Genomic DNA, 26,127 nt, shown 5'->3' on the forward strand with positions numbered 1-26,127 from the left:
CACTTCTACAGTGAAGGATGCAGACTGTTTGGCTCCTGTGGAAAAGAGAAGTTGACTCTCTAGCAAGCCCTGATACATTTCCTTTCTGAAGGAGTCTTAACCACGGGGTAATACTCTGTATCTGGAGGATAGTATAGGTCTCTGGGAGAAGGTAAGACTCACTGGAGAGGGAGAAGAATTGACTTTGACTGGTTATGAACTCCTATTTGTCATTTCTTACATTTTTCCTATGGGGTTAAATAAAAGCTGTCTTTTCAACTCAATTGAATAAATATTTATTAAGCATCTACTATGTGCCAGGCACTGTGCTAAGTGCTAGGGATATAAATATGGAAAAGTTGGTGGTCCCTGTCCTCAAGGAGTTTACAATCTAATGGAGGAATATAACACATAAAAGGAAGCTGAAAAGGGGGAATCACACCAGGGAGTGCTAGGTGGCACAGTGGATAGAGCACTGAGCTTAGAATCAGGAAGACTCGTCTTCCTGAGTTCAAATCCAGCCTCACTACTAGCTGTGTGACCTGGGAAAACCCTGTTTGCCTTAGTTTCCTCATCTGTAAAATGTGCTGGGGAAGGAAATGACAAACCATTTCAGTATCTTTGCCAAGAAAATCCCAAATGAGGTCACAAAGAGTTGGACACAAGTGATCAACAACAACAACCAGGGGGCACCTGGCATGGGAGCATGATGCTCCATAGAATTAAAACCAAAGTTGTTGATGGAAAATGGAAAGTTCTGAGCTAAGCCCTCTATAAACAAAGGCTTTTGAAAGAGTTTATTGCTTTACCCTCCAGAACCCCAATCAGAGGGGAGAGGCAACTACGTATCAAAAAATGAATCAACCAGTATTGGTGATGAGATTTCAGGTGATTCTGGGAAGCCAATAGAACAGATTATTCTGGGTATCTAATAGATTCTGATAGTTTGAGTGCTTGCATGGCCCTTTTATTGTCATCTGTAGAGAATGAGACATGATTATTCCCAGGGGAAAACCCTAGGTAGGGGCAGAAGACAAAAACAAATCAATGATAAATCTCCCAAGTACACGTAAACCCAAAGGCTGTGGTTCTGGGCTTGGGTTACAACTATTAACCTTGCTGACTTTATTTCCACCAAACTAACCCCCCGGTCTTGGGGAACAATAATATGTCATGTGGGAGGCAGCAATGTGTCATGGGGTGTTACTTAACTTTTTTTAAATTAAGGAATGATTCTCTGTGTGTATTGAGAGGGGGTAGGGATGGTTATTGGGAAATTCTTGTGGTAGGGGGAAACAAAGCAAAATGCATTTCAAAAATATTTTTAGAGAAAAAAATGCTATACGCCTTGTATGCATTTTTCCAAATTCTATATTAGCTGATGCACCATAAAAACTCTTTATGTTTTAAATATCAAACTTGCTCTGGTTTGTGTCCTTCAGACATTGCTGACATAGCACTTCAAGCACTGGAAAGCTGGCACAGTCACACATTTTTGAGGAGGTAGAACAAATTTCTAGGCAGGACATAAAGACTTTGAATCTCCCCAGGGATTCATGTCTCAAAGGGAGTCACAGAAAGATGACCTGACACTCAAGCTGTTGACAAACTAGAGACTGGCATGACCAATTGGATTCCACTGTCTCCCGAAACAAAAGAGCTCTTCAGATAGCATGCAGCAGCCCAGGACCTTGTACATAATAATCCCTTAATCAATATTCATTGAATTGTTTGGCAAAAAGTAACTGGATTGTGTTCCCATTAACAAAAAAGGCAGAAAGAAAATTGAATATATGTGACTGCCATCCTGTGATTCTCCTTTGAAATTGCTTTGGTTTCATGAAACACAATAAATGGAAGAAAGTAGAAAGTTCCCTATCCTGAGGGCCAGAAGCTCTGGATCTAGTCCTTTCTTTGGCCTCTTATTCACTGTTGTACCTTGAGCAAACTTCTCTTTTGGCTTCAGTTTCTTCAGCTATAAAAGGGGGGGGGGGTGGAGGGTTACCTTAGGTGACCCCTGAATTTCTGCTTTTTTTCCCTCTCCTTTTAGTAGTGAATTGGGATAAGGGGTGAATGGGTGATTGTATTGTTAGGGCATGGAGGCCCTATCAGTGTGGAGAGACCCAGAAAATTTAGCTCCCTATTGCCACTCCAGCCCAAAGCTATTGACATATGCACTGCCTTTCTGAACGCTAATCGCCTCTACTAGAAGGACCACAGACAATAGCACCACCTGGTGGCTTTCAGATAAGATTGCACTACATTTCTTAGAAAGTGTTTACCAGGACAAAGAATTGGAAATTGAGTGAATGTCCATCCAATGAGGAAGGGCTGAACAAGTTGTGTATATGAATATAATGGAGTACTATTGTGCTATGAGAAATGTTGAGCAGGTGGACTTCAGAAAAACCTGGAAAGACCTATATGAACTGATGCTGAATGAAGTGAGCAGAACCAGGGTAGACTGTAACAGCCACATTGTGCCATGACTAACTATGATACACTTAGCTCCTCTCAGCAATGCAAGGATCTAAGACAATTCATTATGGAAAATGCTGTCCAGAGAAAGAGTCTGAATACAGATCGAAGCATACTATTTTCACTTTTTTCCTCCTTTTTTTTCCTTTTGTTCTGTTTCTTCTTTTATAACATGACTAATGTAGAAATACGTTTAATATGATTGTACATGTATAGCCTATATCAGATTGCTTGCCATCTTGGAGAGGGGGGTAGGAGGGAGGGAGGGAGGGAGAAGAAAAATTGGAACTCAAAATCTTACAAACGCAAATGTTGAAACCATCTTTACATGCAATTGGAAAAAATAAAATGCTATTTACATAAAAAAATGTTTACCGGGTTGTTGCTGTGGCATTTCAGTCATGTCCTATTCTCTGTGACCCCATTTGGGGTTTTCTTGGCAAAGATACCAGAGTGGTTTGCCATTTCCTTCTCCAACTCATTTTACAGATTTGGAAACTGAGGCCAATAGGGTTAAGTGACTTGCCCAGGGTGACACAGCTAGTAAGTGTCTGAGGCTGGATTTGAACTCAGGTCTTCCTGACTGCAGGTCAGGTACTCTATGGACCCTGCTACCTAACCAGGGCAAAAATCATATCCTAATCACATGACTTCAGACTACATTGAACTTCGGACATAAGCATGCCCAGAAAAGAATAGATAAGCTCTCTGAAGGTGTTATCAAAGTCGTAACTATCACTGACCTTGTGGCAAAAAGACATCATGGTCTAGCCCTTCAGTGTTCTGTCTAACTAAGACTATGGGCAGCTCATAGCATATCTCAGCATGTAAGGACCCCACCCCCCACCCCCCAGGCTACTCAGTGCAGGGTGATAAATAATAAAATCAGGAAAGACACACAGGGATAATGGACCCTCTGGGCTTTCACATGCTCTACTGTGAGAAAGGTCTTACCTGGCATAAACATGCTCTGCTTGCTTCTTTTCCAAGGTACTTGTTATACAGCTCATGGATATTAGGCCAAGCTCAACAGGAACCCATTAACTCTGTTTTCTCTACCTTTTTATCTACTGAGTGAAAGCATTCTCAGGTTACCCCTCAAATGGACTCACTTCCCTCCCTCCACCCACACCAGTGGTTCTCTATTAGCTCCAGGAACAAATATAAAATCCTTTGTTTGCTTCCCCAAATCCTTCAGAATCTGGCTCCTTTCTACCTTTCCAGTCTGCTTACATCTGATTCTCAACCACATACTCTGCAATCCAATAACACTGGTCTCCTTGCTATCCACCACAAATAGCTCTGTGAGTATTTTTACTGGCTATTCCTCAAGGAAGCTCCTTGAGGACAGGGACTGTCTTTTGTCTCTTTTTGTATCTCTTTGTATGGTCCGGCACATAGTAAGTGCTTAATAAATATCTATTGAGAGGCAGCTAGGTGGCGCAGTGGATAGAGCACTGACCCTCAAGTCAGGAGGACCTGAGTTCAAATCCAGCCGCAGACCAAACACTTGACACTTCCTAGCTGTGTGACCCTGGGCAAGTCACTTAACCCCAATTGCCTAAAAAAGAAAAATAAATAAACAAATAATAAATGTTTATTGAATGATTGATTGGAATACTCTTCCTCCTTATCTCTACCTTTTGGCTTCCTTGGTTTTCTTCAAGTTTCAATTAAAGTATCACCTTCTTCAAGAAGCATTCCCCAGTCCTCTGAGACTACCCGCAATTTATTCTGCATATATCTAGTCTGTTACTTGCATGTTGCCTCTCCCAATAGGCTGTGAGTTTCTTGAAAGCACAGACTGTTTGATTTTTTTTTTTTTTTTTTTGGTCTTTGGATCCTCAGCACTTAGCACGTTGCCTGGTGAGACAAAAGTCAAGACACTGGTGATGGCTTGGGATGCAGTGGATGATTTTGGCATTTTTGATGTCTGACCGAGCTCAAAGCACTCCATAGCGCTTGCTTTAGACACCTTTATGACCACTGGAAGAAATTGTTCTCATCTGCCCATGATCAGGGGAAGTCTTCACATGCTTAGGGTAGACTTCCCCCTTACCTCACCAATGAGCCTGTCAGTTACCTCCAATCTGGTTTAACCCATCTGCCAAGATAGTTTTACTGGGGCGTGGTCACTTCTACAACTTCTTGGAGCCACAAGTGAGAGTTGGGTGGCAGGTGGACACTAAAGGTAGCCCTGAAAAGGGCTCCTCAAGCCCTCTCACCAGAAATGCTAGTCCTCCCTAAATATCCCATTCACCTCAGTAGGCATTTAACAAATGGTAATTGACTGACTACCCACAGCAATTGCTAGTTCCCTAACTTCACAGTTCAATTGTCATACTTCCCTAATAATGACAATACAATTTCCTGGAGAGCTTCAGGCCAACACTCAAAGCAGTCCACTTCCCCCCATCCCTATACCCATAAAAAAAATTTTTTTGAGAGACAATCGGGGTTAAGTGACTTGCCCAGAGTCACACAACTAGTAAGTGTGAAGTGTCTGAGGCTGGTTTTGAACTCAGGTTCTCCTGACTCTAAGGCCAGAGCTCTATCCATTTCACTACCTATCTGCCCCCCCTATTTTAATCATGGTTTTTTTCCCATATAATTATTAAGAAATGGAAGTCAGACTCCATGGGGACTACAGTTCCAGTCCGGCCGAGGGGAAGCAGTAGTACAATCATGGTGTTCTATCCCAGTTTGGCTGGTTTAAGTGAAGAAAAGGAAAAAAAGGGGGATCAGGAGTAGCACAGATGTTAGAACTTATTTGGGGCTACAATCTGTTCAGAACCACTGCTTTCAAATTCTTATTTTCCTCTAAATTGACCCTTACCATATAGAGTCAGACAAATCTGACAACATAGTAAGGAGAAATGACATTCACTTAGAGTAAATTGTAAAGTAAATAACACGGAATTAAAATAAGCAAGCATTCCATCACCCATTTCATAAAACTATCACCTCCCATGCCTCCAGTCCCAGGGGGTAATAGCTTGCTTGCATCCACCGCCTCCAAGTTGCCTTATCAGCACAATGCAGTAAGCCAGGGAACAAAGGAAAGGGGTGTTAGTGACTCACCTAGGGCATGAATGCCGAAGTCTTGGTGCTGGAGAGGGGATTGTCTCCAGGTGTAGGAACTAGACAGGCATGGGCAAGAGCACCACGGGATGAGCTTCCCAGGGGCAAGGACATCCTTTTATTTTAAGGTTTATGGTACATGTGGCATTGGGAAAACTTAGGTTCCAACAGATATTCCCCTCAAAGAAGTGGTAAAGTGATATGATTTCAGGCATGATTCTAATGCATACATTTTCAGTTTATAACTTATTGTTCCCATTTACTATTTTATTGGCACTTTATACCATTTAGAATACTTATTTCTACCATTTTAGTAGTAATACTGTAGTAGTTGGCAAGCATTTATCAAGGACTTATTTGCATCAGTCAATAAGCATTTATTAAGTGGTTACTTTGTGCCAGATACTGTGCTAAGCATGGGCGATACATGAAGCTCAAGGACCTCTGAAGAAACTCACATTGTAATGGATGGAAATAACTATGGACCTACAAGCAATACACAGTACAAATGAATGGTAATCTTAGAAGGAAGGGACTGAGGTGGGGGGTGGGGTGGGGACAGAAGGTAGGTAGAGAGGAAGGCCTCCTATAAAAAGTAGAAGTTAAGTCTTAAAGGAATCCAGAGAAGCTAGGAGGTAGAGGTGAGGAGGCAGAGCTTGCCAAGCATAAGGGACAGCCAGTGCAAATGTATAGAGTTGGAAAATGTAGTGTCTTGTGTTAGCAACATAAAGTAGGCCAATATAGCGAGATCATAGGATACAGTACATAGAGTGAGGTAAACATGAGAAGACTGGAAAGGTTGGAAGGAAGGAGACCGATTGTGAAGAGCTTTACATGACAAAGACGAGTTTATATCTGATTCTGGAGACAATAGGGAGCCACTGGACATTACTGATTAGTGGGGTGGCATGGGCAGACCTGCGCTTTGGCAAGATCCCTTTTGAACTTGAGAGGATGATGAATTGGAGTAGGGAGAGACTTGAGTCAGGGAGACCAAGTAGAAAGCTGTTGAAATAGCCCAGGTATTATGTGGTGAGAGCCTCTACAAGGGTGGTGACTATATGAATGGAGAGGTGACACACAGAAAAGATGTTTTGAAGGTTAAAATGGCAAGATTTGACAACAGAATGGATATGTAAGATGAGTACAAATGAGGGGATGACATTGAGGCTGCAAGCTTAGGTAACTGCAAGGATGGTGTTACCTTGCACAGTAATAGGCAAGTCGGGAATATAGAAGGATTTAGGGAAAAGATAGGAGGGTTCTGTTTTGGATGTGAGTTTGAACTAAGCTCTTGGTGATACAGAGATAAAAGAAAAATAGTTCTTGCCCTCCAGGAGCTTACATTCTAACAGGAGGAATGACATGTACAATATAATCATAGAGTATGTAAAAAATTAATATGAGCTGATTTTTGGAAAGAGAGGCCTAGCAGACTGTGGATCAAAAAAGGATTCATGTTGGAGGTGGGCACTTAAGCTGAATTGACCTTTACCCTTATAGAATTAGACACATTTTACAACATAGGAAGGAGAAGGGGGCATTCATTTAGAGTAGATAGCAATCTAATTAACAAGGAATTAAAATAAGCAAGCATTCTATCATCCATTTCTTACTCACCTTCCATGCCTCTAGTCCCAGAGGGTACAAGGCCTGCTTGTATCCACCTCCTCCAAGCTGCCTTATCAGCACAATGCAGTAAAGCCAGGGAACAGGAAAAAGGTGTTAGTGACTCACCTAGGGCACGAATACTGAATTCTTGGTGCCTGACAGGACAGAAAACCAGGCACTTACTTATAGAGGCAAAAGTGAGGGAGGAAATGAGGAAAGTGGAGAAAGGTAGAAAGTTGGAGGGGGAGAGAAGTGGTAAGGAAAGAAGAGAGGAGTAGAGGAGAAGAAAAGGGGAGAGTGGAGAAGAGAGGAAAGGGGAAAAGGAGGAATAAAGAAACTTGGAGAAGGGAAGAAAGGAGAGAAAAAAAATTTAATTCAACTCAATAAGCATTTATTAAACACATATGGAGTTGAAATTTAATGCTTTTTTTTTTTTTTTTTAAGACTAGGTCTCCCTATTTTGCCCAGACTGGAAGAGGAAGAGCCATTGACCACCCCAGGTCCAACTGGTTCAAGAGTACTGACCTGCTCAGTTTCCGACTTGAGCATTTTCCCCTCTTTAGGCAGCCTGGTGGGCTTCACTCCCAGCAGCTCACCATATTAATGTCAAATTTAATGTGAATACCCAATTAGCTTAGCCCACTACAATGTAGAATTCTGGTGCTCAAGAGATCTGCCAGCCTCAGTTTCTCCTATAGCGGCAGAGAGCTGCTCTAGACATAGGGCTTTGATTATCAGGCTTGAGCTCTGATTCTGAAGAGAAAGAGGTGATGCACTCGATGCTAGGTACTAGGGATAGAAAAATTAAAGGAAAAAAGTCTTTGCCCTCAAAATTACAATTCTAGCAAAGTACCAAGCTGTAGCAGCTAGACAATAAAAGCTTGTTGAATTGAAATTTTCCTTGAATTCTAGTGGGGGAGGGTACAATATGTACACAGATGAGTAAATACAAGATCATTTAAAGAAAGTGAACATTAATGAGAAAGGAAGGAAACATGCATTTTTCAAGCATCTACCATGTGCCAGGCACTGTGCTAAGCATTTTACAAATAATATCATTTGATACTCCCAACAACCCTAAGATAGGTGTTTTTATTAACCTCATTTTAGAGTTGAGGAAATTGAGATAGAGGATAAGTAACTTGCCCAGGGTCACAGAGCTACTAAATGTCTCAGTCTAGATTCGTCACCAACCGGCCATAGGTCTCCCATAGGAGGCGCCACCTGAACTAAGCCTTGAAGGAAGTTAAGGATTCTAAGAGGAGGGGTGAAGAGGGAAGGAAGGCATTCCAAGAATGGGAAACAGCCTATGCAAGGCATGGAGATAGAAGATAGGGTGCTGAGTTCAGGAAAATAAGATGGCTAGTTTGACTAGAATGTAGAATGCATGAAGAAGAATAATGAAAAATAAGACTGGAAAGGCAGGGTAGAATCTGACTGTGAAGGGCTTTAAACGTCAAGCTGAGGAGTTGATTTTAAAGGCCACAGGGAGCCACTGCAGATTCTTGGGAAGTTTAGTGACATGATCAGTCCTGTGATTTAAGAAGAATGGTTTGACAGCCATGTGGAGAGTGGATTGGAGAGAGGTAAGAGAGGTGTCAGTTAATGTGGTCCTTTTTGAGTGTGTTGAATTTGAAATGCTTAGGGGACATCCTTTTGGAGATGTCTTACAGGCAATTGGTAATGAAGGACTGGAGCTCAAAAAGAAATTAGAGCTCTATAGATTTGAAAATCCACTGCATTTCGATGATAACTAAATCAATGCGAACTGATGAGAAGGCCCAGGACAGTGTCTAAAGGGACACCTATGGTTAGGGGGCTAGTCATGGCAGATGTTATATCATAAGAGAATGAAAAAGAATGCTTAGACAAGAAGGAGAACCAGGAAAGAGCTGTGTCATCGAAGCGGAGGGAGGAGACAACATACAAAATCATGAAGTGGCCAGCAGTATAAAACCAAACCAAACCAAACCCAAATAAACAAACTGCAGAGAGGTCAAGAAGAATGAGAATGACAGACAGCCATTTGACCTTGGAAAGGGCAGTTTCTGTATGGTGGTGAGGTTGGGAGGAAGTGGTGGAGGCAATCAGCTATTTCTAGGAGTTTAGCTATGGAAGAGAGGAGAGATATAGATAGCTGGAAGTGAAGGGCTTTTTTCTTCTTTCTGCTTTCTTTCTTTCAAAGGATCAGGGAGAACAGGGCACTGCTAGGAAGGGCCTGGAAGATAAAGATAGATTGAAGATTAGATAAAGAGGATGACTGAAGTAAGGATATAGGACCAAGGGTACCAAGAGAGGTGTTGGCCTTGGAGAAATGAGGTATCTCTTTGTCAGACACTGCAGCAAAGGAATAGTGAACAGGGGATGATATAGATTAGTTTTTATATGTAGAAAAGAAAAAAGGGGGTTCTCCATGGATGCCTCTATTTTCTTAGTAAAGTAGGAGGCACTGTCTTCAGCTGAGGTGGGGCCAGTAAAGGACAGTCTAGGAGATTTAAAGAGAGAAGATTTGGAATAGCTGCTGTGAAGAGTATGAGAGAATGTAAGACAGAGAAGAATTAAAAGAATTGTCTTATAGCAGTGAGGGCTCAATTGGGGTAATATGTTAATAGAGGATGCTTCTATTTGGCATCATTTGAATGGAAGCAGAAAAGGTGAGAGCACTCCAGGATTGGGGTTTGTCAAGGCCTGAGTGGGGATAGAGAAAAAGAAACAAGGATAGAGGAAGAGCATAATTAGATTGGTGAACTGGAAAGGAGTAGTTCACTACATTGCTGAGGCAAGGCAGAAGAGGAAAGGTACACTGGGAAAGCAGGGAGACAACACAGAATAGTTTTAGGTGTGAGGTTCAGTGAGGAATGGAAGGATAGGAAGTTATGATGGAAGGAAGAATTTCAGATCTGGATCATAAAGTTGGAAGAATTACGGGAGATAGTGAGAGCAAGTTTATGACCTTTGTGCAGCTGAGGTGAAGCAAAATTACAGTTCTTGGAGTAGAGGCTGATAAAGAGGAAGATTCAGGTATGTGAGGTAATAACTACACATATTAGAGTCCCCAAGTATCAGAGTAGGGATACTGGCAGAAAGGAAATCTGTGAGGACTCTATTTAGATAAAGGAGAGGAAATGACCTTGGGGCAATCTGAATAGGGTGATGAAAGAAAGTAACAATAATAATTTACATTTATATACAGCTTTCAGATTTACAAAGTATTTTCTCTAGTTAACTGTTAGTCAATTAGCATTTACCAGGCACCTACTAAATACCAGGCTATACGATGAAGTAGGTAATGCAAGCTGTTACTATCCCTATTGTACAGAGGAGGAAACTGAGGCTCAGAGGGGTGAATTGACTTGCCCAAGGTCACAGGGCTAATAAGTGTCAGAGCTGGGAGTCAAATTCAGGTTTCCTGATTCCTACTCTTTCTGCTACACATGAGTAGAGGGGCTGGGAAAGAGGCAAGGGGGTGGGAGGGGATAAAAGAAGGAGTAGAGAGGATAGAAGAGAGAATAGGGCGAGGAGAGAGTAGAGGAGAGAGGAGAAGAGGAGAGGAAAAGGAGAGAGAGATAGAGAAGAGGAGAAGGAAAAGGAGAAAGGAGAAGGGAAAAGGGAGAAGGGAAAGAGAGGAAAGGAGAGTGAGAAAAGATGGGGGAAGAGAAGAAGGGGAGGGAGCAAACGGGACAGGCCAGCTCAACTGCAGCCCTTTGCGGGGGGAGTAGGGGAGGCAGAGGCGTTTGTTGTGCTGCTCCCCGAGCTGGTCCCCGAATGGTCGCGTCTAGAGCCCGCGGCCAATGGGCGGCGGGGATGTTGGGAGCCGGGGCCGCTGTGTGGGCTCTCGCTGGCTGGGGACGGCGGCCGCCGCCATGATGGTTGTTTGCTTTCAATGAAAACGAGGGGGGCGAGGAGGAGGAGGCGGCGGTGGCGGCGGCGGCGGCGACGACGACGAGGAGGAGACGGCGGCGGGGAAGGAGAAGAGGGCGGTGGCGAAGAAGAAGCGGCGGCGGAGGGGAGGTGCTGGGGGAGGGAGTAGCGGCGGCGGCGGCCGGGCTCCGGGCGGGCGGCCGCGGGGCCCTTGGAGGGAACAAAGAGCAGCGGGAGGCTGAGGCTGAGGCGGCGGCGGCTGAGGCGGGAGCGGCGACGGCGGCAGCGGCGGCGGCGCGGCGGCAACTGGGGGGACTGGTATGGTGGTTCCAGAGGTCAGACCCCGCTGCACTCACAGGGAGGAGGAGGAGGCGGAGGAAGGAGGCGAACCCCGAGAGGTAAGCGCTCGGGAGCGGGACCCCCCAGCCCGGCCCGGGCGGGGAAGGGGCCGGGGCTGAGGAAGGTGGCAGGCGGTGGGGGGGGGAGGGGGAGGGGAGGCGGGGCAGGCGGGCGTCCTGGGCTGGGCTCCCCTAGCGGGGCTCCCGGGCACCGAGGCTCCTCTTCCTGCCCACAAGCCCCCCCCTCCAGGAGCAGCTGTTCGCCGGGGAGAAGTCTCCCCCCGAAACTTCCCATCCTTAACCCGCCCGGACCGAGGGGCGCACACACGCCCCCCGTCCCTGGCTGGGGACCCAGGATGTCGCCGCTGCCCGCTCCGTCTCCTCTGCTGCCACCTCCTCCTCCCTTAGTGCCCTCCCCGCCTCGAGCTCCCTTTCCTTTCATTCATCTCAGCCCCGGGTGCGATTTCTCTCCCATTTGCCTCCCCTCCCCCAAATAGGCACGGAAGCACCAACACTTTAACAACAACAACAAAACCACAACTTTTTTTTTTTGGTCCCGTGAAAGTCGGAAAAAAAAAAAACCCACGCCACAGAGCTGCTTGTTAAAGCAGGGCTGTTGGTTGTTTTGATAAGAATCTGCAACTGCTGTTGCTGCCGCTGCAGGTCAGGATGCTGAGGCCTAGTTGGCACTAAAAAAAGCCACCACGGCAGCGAGCAGTCAGAGGCTGAGCCTGAAACCGTCAGGAAAGAGGGTTAGGGCTTTGATTGACGGAAAGTGCAGGGAAACCGAAGGAAGGTGGGTGGGACTTAAGATGACTAGCAGGTAAGTGGCTGAGTCTGTGAGGCTTACGCATGCAAGAAATCAACAACAGTAGAGGATTGCTTCCAATTCCATTCTTTGGGATGACTCCAAGAACATGCCTGCTGCTTGGGGATGTGTTTTTGTCTTTTTTTTTTTTTTTTTTAAATCAGAGTGAGTAATTTTGTATCCAGCTAGTAGGAGAGACTAGGTTTGTAACAGGGGTGAAATAACTACTTCTTGTATAACTTGGGTAACTTTGATTTTCAGGGGAGGTGTATGCATGTTTTAGATTAATCTTGTATCCAGTGATTCATGGGATCAGATCTTTTTTTTTTTTTTAAAAAACGATTAACTGGAACAGTAACTTTATAGAACATTTTTATAGGTCCTAGCATGTTAGAGCTGGAAGGACCTAAAAGATCCTATAATCCAAACTCTCTCATTTTGTAGGTGAGGAATTTCAAGTGGCCTGCCCACGGTCACATAAAGCATTAGTGACAGACCCAAATTGTCTGACTACAAGTTCAGTGTTCTGATTTGGCCTTTTGAACACAAGTTTTGCATTATTAATAATAACATGGTTGAAACATATAGTGCTGTATGGTTTGCAGAGTACATACGTTTTCACTTTTTCATAACAGCTATGTGAGAGGTTAAGTACTGTTATCTCTATTTTGCAGATAAGGAAACTGAGACAGAGAAAACCCTTGCCAAGGTCACACAGCTAATAGTGTCTCAGGAGGAATTTGAACCCAGGTCCTCCTGGGTTCTATTCCTATGTGCTGTGGTAATCTGCCTCTCTAGTAGTGTGAGAATTAAGTTTAAAAAAAAAACCAAACAAACTATTATTATGCTAGTTTGAATCCGTTTTCCCTCTTTTTTGGAATTGGACCTAGAATCAAGAACTGACTTATCAAAACTAATTCAGAAGAATTAAGCACATTTCAAATGGTCATCTTGACATTCTGGGGTTTGCAATGAGAAATAAATAATGTGTTACATGAATATGTCCACATTTACATTGATTTTATTTACTTTCTTCTTGGTTGTATAGGCCTAATAGAACTTTTCTTTTTGGATTCTTGAAAGAGTTTCAAAGAGGAATGAGGATGATTGTGCAGAAATAAAAAAAATTAAATATGAAAAATGACTAAGGTTTTGAAAAACTTAGAAAAATTTAAAACGTGTATATAGAAATGACAGAAGTTTTGTCTCTTGCAAGGTACAATGGGAAGTTCTGTATTTATTTTAGTGATGATTCTGTTGCTTCAAACATTTTTAGATTATCTCTGGGATTTGTCTTGAGTATACATCTAGTTCTAAATATATTCAATGGTGGCAATTCTTAGTCCTTGAGTTAGAATTGTAAAGTTGGACTTTTTTTTCTTTTAAGAGCTTTAAGGTACGTAAGAGCATATAGTCTAACTTACTTATTTTACAGATGAGAGAGCTGAGGCCCAAAGAAGTTGTGCCTTACCTAAAGTCACATTAATTAGTATCAGAGCTTGGACTAGAACCCAGGTCTTTTGATTCCAATTCAGTATTCTTTCTACCTTTTGAGGGTTGAGTTATTTTCCAAAAATAGACAAAAGTCTTTCAGAGTCACTGAGTCTGGTGGATAAGATAGGTAAATCAACTAGGTAATTCTGTTTTTTACTCAGAGGTGTGACTATAAAAGAACAAGAATATTTGTATCTAACTGGCTTTTATTGTAATTCTAAATGTGGCTTAAGCTTTATTAGACTATATTTCCCAATGTATCTGCTTAGGACTCAGTCTCATTACATTTTATTCATGTCCTGTATACTATATCATCAAGTGAAAACGCTTCATTAAATGATCATAAAATTCCACAAGTTTCTTATTGGGCATAATTCAGTTGATCAGCCAAGGTTGGTTAGGAAAACTTCCAACTCTAAAATGAGACTTAATGTTTTAAGTGGAAAAACTCCGAAATCATTTGCTAGTGCAGAAGGACTCATTATTTCCTGTTATGTTTACAGTTTTTAAATGCATAAAATGATATTGCCATTGACAAATTGAGGCTTGTGGATACATGTATCCACCTTGTATTTATGAACTTACAGATTTATAGATACATATAGTCTACACACAACACTGAAAGGAAAAAAAACATTTTAGTAGGGGCCATCTGGCACCATTAATTTTAATGGCAATAGTTTTGGGATTTCTGGGTAAGTATGTTTTTAAGTTTTCTTGTGAGTAAAGCTTAGTTGTCACAGAACTGCAATTGTAGCTCCAGACCTCCAATTGCCAGGAAAAGTCATTATTACTGACATGTTTCTTTAATTTCTTCCTCAAAAGAAGTTTAAATTTGGAAAGGTTGCTGTGATGGTAAAAGGGAGTAGGCTAGTCATATAGCGAGACTGAGTGATAACTCAATCTGTACAAGCATTCCCAAATTTAAAAGACCTGGAGGGAAGGTCTTCACTAAGGAGGATGCACACCCTCCCTTTTCTTCATCTCCCTTCCCCTCCCCAGGAATGATTTTTATGAAAAGACATGAACATAAGTTGCATAGGATAAAAGAGACTCGATGATTTCAATTGTCTGTTAAAGGGATTGCCAATGTAGATGGGATCACAGATCCATAAGATCTGTTTGGAAAAAAAAATACTCTTATCTGTGAAACCAAAAAAGGGAAGAAACAGACTAGTTCCTTGAGATCATGAACTTTTTTTGTTTGTCTTTTTCTTTGTTTGCTTCTCTCTGTATTCCCAATGCTTAGGACAGTACCTGGTATATAGTAGGCATTTAATAAATGCTTGTTGACTGATTAACTTCAAAAATCTTTAAGATTTTAAATCCCTCTTGATTTTTACTTATGGTCATATGTGGTAATTTAAATTCATAATCCATGTGCTTTGGCATATAGTAGGATATATTACATTAAAATTACTTTAGATCTTTAACAAATTAATTACAGAATATCATAGTGGTTAAGAAGGTAGTGTGATAACTGGAAGAAATCCACTGACCCCTGATTTTGAATCCATTTCAACACTTAATTGCCTATATATTACCATGGATAAATCATTTCATCTCTTTGGGCTTTACTTTCATCATCTAAAAAATGGAGATAATATCTGTACCAACTACCTCACAGACTTGTTTAGGGAAAAGTACTCTGTAAACCTTAAAACACTATATGAATGTGAATTGCTGTTAATATTGAATTTGTAGTACAAAAGTAGAAATGTGATTTGGGCATAAGACTGGGACTTAAGGTGAGTTTTGTTACTGACTTCAATTTTAGTTTCTTTCTGTGATTTTGAATTCTACCTGTACTCACCATTTTAATTTTTTTGGTAAGTCAATGACATTTCATGGAAAGAGTAATAAGGAGGTGCTGCTTAGTATCTAAACCCAGCTATATCATTGCAGATGTTAACATAGATATTAGATATTCTGCAGATGTATTAAATTGTATTTACTATTCACTATTGTATCCTGAATTTTAATGCTGCTCTTGGGAATTTCTCTCTAACAACCCTGTCCAAATGTGTAAAATTAAAGGATTATTTAAAACAAAATGCAATGACGTTATATTTGAGAAAGGTTTAGCTATAACAAAATATGAAATCCATTTAAAGGTATACATTTAAAACAGTCAGATTTTAAGTTTCAGGGAGACAATATATTTAATTCCTGTGCATCTGAAATTGGAACCAGAAATTTTTTTAGTTTCAAAAAACCCCCCCAATTTTTTTCAAGTTTTGGGTGTCTCTTTTTTGTAAATGAACTAATAACATTTTAGCTTGGAGAATATAAGCTCCTTGAGTGCAGGGACTTTTTTTTTTGTACCTCTAGCACTTGGTTGGTGCTTTGCACATAGTAGCACTTAATAAATATTGGTTGGATTGAAATGTTCATTTGAATTGTTTTTCTTTTTTTAAATGTATTTTTATTTATTTCATCAAATATTTCCCAATTACACGTAGATTTTTTAACTTATTTTAAAACATTTTGAGTTCCAAATTCTCTCACCCATCCCCCATCCCTTGAGAAGGCAAATAATATGATATCAGTTATACATAGGCAACTTTTTCTCTCTAATTGTTCTGCCTTTTTATGGAATATTGAAACTCAAGTCCTATTCTGTTGTTTTAAACTGGCATGGATGTACGACCCTGGGTTCTCAAACACCATGCCAGCAGAATGGAAGCTGTTGAAGGCTGTATCAAACTGTGAATGCTTCAAGTACAGTTCTGGCAATGAACTGTGTATCTGTCATCCAAGAATTATCCTTGCTAAATGTGAAAAAGCTTATTAACAGAAGGTTAACATTAGCCAGTAGATGATTTTTTTTTTTTTTTGCTATAACAACACACAAAAAACATAGTGTGGTGTGTAGACATTAGTCTAAGTAGGCTGAAGGAACATCTGCCCTGCTACACTGCTAAAATCCCATCTCTTGAAGTATTGTGTTGGAGCATAGTTGTTAATACTTATAATCTGCACTCATGGTTTTTAGCTTAAATGCAAATTCAGTAATACAGATTGGAACATAAAAAAATAGAATTTATGGCTCAGAACAGTTGCAGCACCTGTTTCCTTGCCATCGATAGCATAATTTTCTGTTCTTTTTAACTTTTTTTCTTAGATAATTTTTTTCCTCAGGGGTCCAAAGTCAATATGACTTTCCTGTCAGTGGCCTGATGGGTAGTGATTCAAAAGCACTAACTAGACATAGGATCAGCAAATTAGTTATTTTATGTCACTTGACATTTAATGAAGTTCTGTGTTATTTAAAAAGTAAAAAAAAAAAAACGTTACCAAAAGAGGAAGACCAGTGTGAAGTCATTTATGGTAGTCAGGGGTCTTCTGTTGTACAAACTGATTTGCATATTTAAGAGAATGCTAAGCTTCTGGAATGTTAACTCCTAATATTATAGGTGTGTATCATTCTGAATGGTTCATGAGTTGATTTAATAATGGACTTCTTTAATTAGGGAACAGTAGCATGGAAGAAAGTTTTTTTTTTTCCAATCATTTTAAGTGCTATTTTTATTTAGCATTCCACGTGCAAGTGACAATACTCTTGTCCTCCATAAAAATATGCATCATTTGAAAAAAACCCATGCCCAAATACATATACCAGCTGAGGAATGTGGCCATGGGTGAAGTAGCCTTCCAGTTCTTAATTCTGTGGTTCAATTGAGTAGTTTCATAATTGGCTGAATAACAGTATCCAGAGACTGTTGATTAGTCGCTATAAGTGAAGAAAGTATCTTTAGTAGTATCTGTAGGATACTTTCCCTGACCATACTCTGCTGATATTTATCAGTGACTTATACAAAAAATAGAGAGCCCTGCTTAGCCAGTGATACAAAATTGGGAGGGTTAGGTAATAATAGATTTTATCACTATTTCCATCCATGTAAGAGACTTTAAAAGTTATCTACTACCAATAGATAAGCTGAAATCAGATTAAAATGTAATTGGGAAATGTTTAACAAAATAAATAAAAAATACAGTACAACATTGATGATGTTAATTTCTAAGTCGATATGCTACCCTCAGACATCCCTTTCTGTTAGGGAACTTTTGAAAGGGAAACTTCTTTTGCCATTGAAGATTGGTGAGAGACTGCGATTATCAAGGATATATCAAAGGTAGTACTTGAACCCTTGTCTTCCAAACTTTGAGGCCAGCTCTCTATCCATCATCCTAAATTACCTTCCCTAACAGTAACATATGATCATAGAATTTAAAGCTGGAAGGAACCTTAGAGATCATTTAGCCAATTAACTTTTCTGTTAATCAATTTCTTCATTTATGCAAGTAATAAGCAAGATTGGGATTTGAGCTTAGGTTTTCTAACTAAATCCAGTCTTCTTTTGTTTATACCATACTGGTTTTTGATTTGCAGCTGTTACTAAATAGTTTTTGTTATTTTGTTACTCTAAGGGTGTCCAAAAAGTCTTAGTGAAATTTGAACTTTTAGTAACTTAAAACTACACTAAGACTTTTGGGACATTCCATATATTTCACTTCATACCCCTCAGATATTTGAAGACAATGATCATATATCCTCTATTGTCTCTTCTTCAGGCTAAACATTTCCACTTTACAGAATCTGTTTGAAGGGATGCCAGAAGTCACATAATCCAACTTGTACTCATATATTATTCCCTTCTACAAGATCCTCTCTTTAAGGAGGAATCTGATTTCCAATTAAAGACTTCTAGGGATGAAGCAGCCCATTATTCTAGATAACACTAATCTTTAGTAAGTTTTTTCATATATTGGCCAAAATCTGCCTCTCCCTAACTAGCATTTAGTTTACAGTACACAAAAGTGCCCAAGTCTTATTTATAAATAGTGTTGTAAGATAATACTTCCACTATTATGTACTTGTGGTATGTACCTTATTGATCATGATGATCAGTTTTTCTACTCATGTTTTTTTTTTTTTTGAAGATCCACCTGTAGAACTTTGCACTTAACCCTATAAATGGGAAAGGGAAAGGGAATATGCATTTATTAATCACCTACTATGTGCCAGGCAGTGCTTTACAGATATTTGATCCTCAAGGCATGTCCTGGGAGGTTGATGCTCTCATTATCCCCATATTATAGTCGAGTGAACTGAAACAGACAGAGGTTAAATGACTTGCCTACTGTCACATAGACTAATAGGTATCTGAGGCAGGGTGTAAACTCAGATATTCCTGATCACAGAACCAGTGCACATAACCATTATTCTGCCTAGCTGCCTCTATTAAATTTCATTTTTCTAGATCAACCTGTTCATTCAAAAACATTTAGTACCTGCTGTGTACAAGGCATCGTGCTATGTACTGAGATATCTAAAGACTGAAACAGGACAGTTCTTGCCTTGGAGGAATATAGCATATACGTTCAAATAAAACCACACACACACACACACACACACACACACACACGGTAATGTAATAATGGGAAGGAGTGTCAGAAGTGTTCAAAGTGTTATATAGGAGGTGGCACCTGAGCTGAGGTTTGTGGGGATCTAGAAGTGGAAGTAAGAATGTTTCAGACATGATGAATATCCAGATCTGTTGGTGGCCAACTTATGTAGCAAGGATGACTGACAACCAGTGGAACTTTCTAACCAGATCCACAGATCAGTTAATCAATAGGTATTTAGCTGCATACTATGTGCTGGACTGGATAGATTTTGAAGATTCAAAGATAGAAAGTAAAAACAGATTCTTGCCCTCAAGGAGCTTATGTTTCTATTCAAAATGGGAGTTTGTGGATTGAATAGATGGGGCGAGCCCATATCCCAGTTATTTTAGTGGATATGGACATAATATGTACTTTTTCTGGTACATAGTGTAGGTGCTTAATAAATGTCAATTTTGTTATTCCCTTGATCTGTTGAACTTAACAACTGTGAAAGCATGTAGATCAGAAATAATTCAGTATTGTGGCTGTCTAGAGAAGAGGGAATGAGGATTATAAAAGAAGCGACGTAGGATACAGCAAATTTGGAAAACCTGCAGGAACATAGCATTTACAGTTTACCAGTGTAAATAATGAGGAGTGTCTTGTTTCTTGTTTGGCTTTAATTTTATTCATTAATACCCAAAATCCGTAACTGTGATATTAGGAACCCAACCTGTTTTCCATATTTGATGTTTTTATGCATTTCAGATTAGCATGACATAGTGGATAGAGGACCAGCCTTGGAGTCAGGAAGACCTGGTTCAAGTCCCACCTCTGATACATACTGTCTGGCCCTGGGCAAATCACTTAATCTCTCAGTGCCCCCAGGTAACTTTAAGACTTTTAAGTTGCAGAGCAGTTCTTGATCTGCATTAGTAGAAAGACTCCTCAAGTTCTTTACACCAGTAAAATATCAAAGGTTTTGACCAAAATGGTGGGAGTCATTTTTATTAGTTAACTAAGTGTTTTGCAATTCGGGATTGTTTCATTCTCGTTGTACTTATATGCCCAGCTCCTAGCACAGTCCCTGGCACAAAGGTGCATAATAAATGCATATTTATACATCTGATTTCCCCACCCTATTTTTGTGGATGAAGAGTATCAGCTTTCATTAGAAGTTAACCTTTATGTGTTCAGCACTTTTATTTATGGCATTTTATTTTACTTAATGAAGTTCTTCATTTACATGTAACTTTTTATTGCCCTTTACTTTCATATGAGGTTAGATTCAGGAGTATGTGTCTGTCTAGTTTTGTTATAGTTAGTTTTGTAATGGCTTTTGTAATTCTAATAGCTAATTTTACATTAGCAACTAATAAATAGCTAAAATGGCAACAAATCTGCATCATAATGCTTTCTCCAAGATTTTGGAGGAGATTTGGGGGTGGATTCAGACATCAAGTCATTTCAGAGAGCCATAAAAATAGAAGTAACTTTAAACAATACAGTTTTAAACATGTAACTAATTGTTATCTTCAGCAAAGGGAAAAGGAGTTTTAGGGAGAACAATTTGAAGTGGGGAACCTGGATAAGTTTAGGACTTGGAGATGCCAGAATTAGTCATTATAATTTGATTTAAAATGAAATTTGAAGTGACCTTGTCCTTGAACAGGAAAAAAAATACATTAAGATTAGGAAAATATTGACAGGAATAATTTTACTGATTAAATTCCAGTAAACTTATGTAATAAGAAAACCTGAAAGCCTTCTTTCCCCTTGCCAGGAATGAGACAAGATGGTCTCAATTTCTTGACCTATTAAATAATCCTGCCAGTTAGATTAAGAAGTATCTTTAGAGCCTAGAGTGTCAAGTCAGATATGAAAATAGTCCTTCTAGCAGTTTGGTTAGGAGGTTTACATACTGTGTTGTGACTTAATTGAGCCAGGTCTTCTGAAGATCTCAATCAACAAACATTTATTGATCACCTACTGTTGCCAAACACATCTAGACCTGGGGATATAAAAACAAAAATGAAGCAATTCCTGCCCTGAAGGAGCTTATATTCTATTTGGAGAGACAATATATGTTTAAATTTACTGAAAATGAATGCAAGGTAATGTCAGAGAAAGATAGTAGCAGTTGGGGACAAGGAAAAGATCAGAAAAGGCCATTTATAAAAAGTCTAGTTGTAGCTGAGTTTTAAAGGAAATTAAAGATTCCCAGAAGCAGAGATAAGGAGAAAACACATTCCAGCCATGGAAGATAGCCTTTGCAGTGTCACACAAGGGTAGATAGAATGTGTGTCATGAAAAGGAAGGACAGTTTGGCTGGACTCTCAAGTGTGTGCCTAGAGCTAGGTTGTGAGGTGGCTTGAAATCCTGAGAAGCATTCTTGGCTTCCTTCAAGACTCACTTAGCTCAAGCACCATTTTCTGCCAGAGGCTTTTCCTGGTCTCTAACGGCTTACCACTTTGAGATTACTTTGTTTTCAACTTTGTACATATCTTCTATATGCATACATATACACACAATTCAAACACTACAAATACAGAAAATCTACAATTTTATGCACGAGCTCATGATCCTTCACTACTACTGTCATTACCAAGACTAATCTCTCTTCCTGCTTAAGTGATCCCATTCCATCCTGCCTCTGCCAACGCATTGCCCCTAGTGTTATTCCCTACTGCCTACAAACACTGCTGTGTCTCCCCATCCTTAAAAAACTCTCACTTGATTTTTCCATCCCCACTATTGTCCTATATCTCTTCTACCTTTTGTAGTTAATCTCCTTTAAAAGGTTGTCTACAGTAAATAAATGCCTCCACTTTCTTTCCTCTCATTCTCTTCTTAAACCCTTACAATTTGGCTTCTAGCCTCATCCCACTGAAACTGCTCTTTCTAAAGTTACCAGTGATCTCTTAGTTGCCAAATCCAATGACCTTTTGTCAGTCTTCATTCTCTGTGAACTCTCCATAGCCTTTGACACTATTGATCTTTTCAATATACTTTTCTCTCTAGGTTTTTGGGATACCACTGTGTTCTGATTCTCCTACTATCAGACTGTTTCTTCTCAGTCTCCTAATTCGTTTCATGGCCTCTGTTTCACTGGGTTCTGTTCTGGGCCTTTTCTTTTTCCTCTATATTATCTCAAGTGGTGATCTCATCCATGCTTCCATGCATTTAATAACCATTTCTTTGCTGATGATTCTCAAATCTTCCTATCCTGTCCCAACCTTTGTGCTGACCTCCAGTCTCATATCTGTTTTCTGCCTTTCAGGTATCTTCAGCTGGAGGCAGCTAGGTGGCACAGTGGATAGAGCACCAACCCTGAAGTCAGGAGGACCTGAGTTCAAATCTGGCCTTAGACCAAACACTTGCCACTTACGAGCTGTGTGACCCTGGGCAAGTCACTTAGCCCCAATTGCCTAAAAAGAAAAAAAAACCAGTTATCTTCAACTGAATGTCCAGTAACCATCTTAAACTCCAAAACACAACTACCTAAATTCTCCTCCCTTCTACCTTCCCTGTTAACTCTAGAGGGCAGCACTATTCTCCCAGTCCCTCAGTCTTGCAACCTAGGAATCATCTTCAACCCCTTACTATCTCTCACCCTCATATCCAGACTGTTGTCAAGGCCTATCAATTTCACCCCTGCAGTATCCCTTGAATACTCCCCTTTTTTCTGTCTGACACTGCTTCCACACTAGCCAGGTCCTCATCCCCTCATGCCTGGTCTATTGCCATATCCTGCTGATGGGTATGCCTGCCTCAAGTCTCCCCACTCCAATCCATTTTCCACTCAACCACTAAAGTGATTTTCCTAAAGTGCAGGTCTGACCCTATTACCCCACCACCACCCTCACTTAAACTCTAGTGGCTCCTTGTCACCTCCAGCGTCAAATATAATATTCTCTGGCATTCAAAGCCCTTCATAACACAGCCCCCTATCTTTCCAGCCTTCTTACATTTTACTCCCTGACATGTATTCTTTGATCCCAGGTGACACTGGCCTCCTGGATGTCCCATCAACAGGACACTATCTCTGGGTGCCAGGCATTTTCTCTGACCCTTCCTCATGTCTGGAATGCTCTCTTTCTCCAACTTCGACTCCTGACTTTAAGTTCCAACTAAAGTCCCCTCTTTCACAGCAAGTCTTTCCAAGCTCTTCATTCTAGTACCTCCTCTTTGTTAATTATTTCTTATTTATCCCATATATAGTTTGTATATGTTTGCTTGTCGTCTCCCTCATTGTATTGTGAACTCCTTGTGAGCAGTGACTATGATAATCCTTTTTTTCTTTTTTTTGGTTGTCATATTCCTTTTTTGTATCCCCTACTGCTTAGCTTAGTGCCTGGCATACAGTAGGGACTTAATAAATGTTTATGGATTGATTGATTGACATATACATGTTGCCTCTTCTATTAGAATGTTAACTCTTAACTTTTTCCTTGTATCTTCAGTGTTTAGCACAGTGCCTTGTACAGTGCTTAGTAAGTACTTGTTGATAGTCATTCAGATTAGTCCCGTTGCCCCAAATACAGCTTTTTCTCATTCTCCTATTTTTTTCTTTAATAAATGCCTTTTGTTTTTTACATTGTATTCATTTCCAGATATATCCTTCTCTAGCAAGAGATATATAAATAGTATATATATCTCTTTAGCAAGAGAAGGATGTCCTTTTGTAACACAGATTTAAAAAATTGAGAGGAAAAAGTTTTTTCTGCAAAATCGTATGTGTTGAATTTGAGAATAAATTCAGTATTCCACATTTATAGTCCTGACCTTTGCAAAACAAGAAAAAAGAGGTTTTTTTTAAAAAAAAAACAAACCCTTGTGACAGTTACCTCTTTCTATACTCTATTGCTTTATGTCTCATCTTCCCTACTGGATACATGCTTCCTGAATGCAAGGATGGTTTTATTTATCTTTGTGTTCCCTGCATTGCCTGTAGTTGTGAAATTGCTCAACTCATCACATACTTTACCAGAGAGAGACCATTAATCTTTAGATTTTTTTTTTGTCTTATTTGTTTTCCCCCCCTGAATTTGGAGACAGAAGATCTGGATTTGAATCTTAACTTTGTTGCTTGTCTCTATGAGAAGTCAGTTAACTTCTCTGAACCTTCATTTGCCCATCTGTTAAGTGTTGAGTAATTATACCTGAACTGCCTATCTTTCAGAAGGTTATTATTAGAAAAGCTCTTTGTAAATCTTAAGGCTATTTAGATAGGAACAATTATATTCTATAAGAAGACCTTTCTCTATTAAAGTCTTTTGATACCTCATAGAGCTCAGATGCCCCTGCAAAAACAGTTCATTTTTTTCCTTAAAAATTTTTTTTAACATCTTTTAGTTTTTGTCACCTTCATTTTCTAATAAATCCTTTTCCCACACACATCTTACCCTGTGAGTCTTCTTTTTTAACAAAGAAAAAAGGGAAAAAATTAGCTCAGCAAAGCTAATCAGAACATCAACTGAAAATTACAAGGTATATAATATTGCATAACAATACCTCCTCACTTCTGCAAAGAATGGAGAAAAGTGCATTTTCTCATCTCTGGGGCCAAGTTTGGTCATTATAATTAGACAGCATTCAGTTTCTTTTAACTGTTCTTTACATTTTGTAGTTGTTTTATTATATATTCTTTTTTTAAGGTCTTTTTGCTGTGCATCCGTTCATATAAATCTTTCCATGCTTCTGAATTCTTAGTATTCATTTTTTTATTATAGTAAAATAATATTCTATTCATGTACCACAGGGTTAGTCATTCCCAGTTGATGGGCTTCCACTTTGTTTCCAGGTCTTTGCTACTACAGAAAGTGCTGCTATGAATATTGGCATACCCCCTTTTCTTGTCTTTCACTTTTTTGGGAATATATACCTAATAGACCCTAAGGATTTTTGAAGACAGTGTACTCTGGCAGGTTCTACCAAGCTAGAAACTCGGTATGGGTCTAGAGTACTGTATCTCTTGTTGTTCAGTTGTTTTTCAGTCGTGTCTGACTATTCACAACTCCATTTGGGGTTTTCTTTTTTTTTCTCATTTGGGGTTTTCTTGGCCGAGATAATGGAGTGGTTTGCCATTTCCTTCACCAGCTAATTTTACAGGTGAGAAACTGAGGCAAACAGGGTTAAGTGACTTACCCAGGGTTACACAGCTATTAAGTGTCTGAGGCCAGATTTGAACTTGTGAAGATGAGTCTTCCTGACCCCAGGTCTCACACTCTATCCACTGTGCCACCTAACTGCCCAGCATTGTATCTGTTAGCACTAACCAGAGGCACATCACCAGGTTAGCTGTAAGATGGGGTTTTTTTTGGCTACAGCAATTCTAGAAGACTCTACTAAGTTATAAGGTGATATGGGGGAGTGACCATACTGATAAAATCACAGACCGTTGAAGAAAGAGCCTTACCTTTTTTACACCTTTGTATTTTGCCTATTGGCTTATTACATGATTTCTAGCCCTTTTTGAGCATTACTGGATTGTGATACATTAAGAAAAAGTATATTCTGTTCAGTAAGATAAGAAAGTAAATACTGTTTTAGAAAAATTCCTATCCAGTATGGTTAAAATAAAATAAAAAGATACTTACAGGGATTAACATTTAGCTACCTTAATTATCCAGAACATCAAATTTCTTGAGCATCCAAATACCAAAATTTTTGTATGGCAAAACTTTGCTGTGTTTGTTAAAATCATTAACGTTACTTGGTTGTCACAGAAGATCAGATTACACAACTTTAGATATTTAAGCATCTTCTTAATTAGATTATACATTTCTTGAAAACAAGGATCAAGTCTTGCTACATTACATGCCCCGCAGTTCTTACCATGGTTCCCTGTCCATGGTAATTTCTCAGAAGACATATATTGATTGACCCAGAAAGTGCTGTCATAGCATTTGCAACTTCTAAAATATTTCAGTGTGATTGACTTTGCCAATAGTCCCTTTCCCCGATCCTCCCCCCCAATTTAACTTGTGGCCATATGATAAACTACCACAGAGAACATCATAATTGTACACATTGCAGTTAAATGGTGAATTTTATTTTCTCTGTAGAATTAGGTGAGATTTTGGG

At 39.9% G+C, this 26,127-nt stretch overlaps 1 protein-coding gene across 3 annotated transcripts in view; it reads left to right on the top strand.

Annotated features, from left to right (window-relative positions):
• Nucleotides 1-11,300: 11,300 nt before the first annotated feature.
• The window catches only part of CNOT6 (CCR4-NOT transcription complex subunit 6), a 45,589-nt gene continuing 30,762 nt past the window's right edge, over nt 11,301-26,127 (top strand). Inside the window, exon 1 of one of the 3 annotated variants that reach the window (XM_027867120.1) lies at nt 11,301-11,408. The gene's annotated coding sequence lies outside the window, so the exon portion shown is untranslated. Of the gene's footprint in view, nt 11,409-19,893; nt 19,930-26,127 lie in introns of those variants that run through there. The other 2 variants (XM_027867118.1, XM_027867119.1) reach the window with 2 other exon arrangements.

Source organism: Vombatus ursinus, unplaced genomic scaffold (genome assembly GCF_900497805.2).
Source record: "Vombatus ursinus unplaced genomic scaffold, bare-nosed wombat genome assembly UNPS02014785.1, whole genome shotgun sequence".
In the NCBI taxonomy this organism is placed as follows: Eukaryota; Metazoa; Chordata; class Mammalia; order Diprotodontia; family Vombatidae; genus Vombatus; species Vombatus ursinus.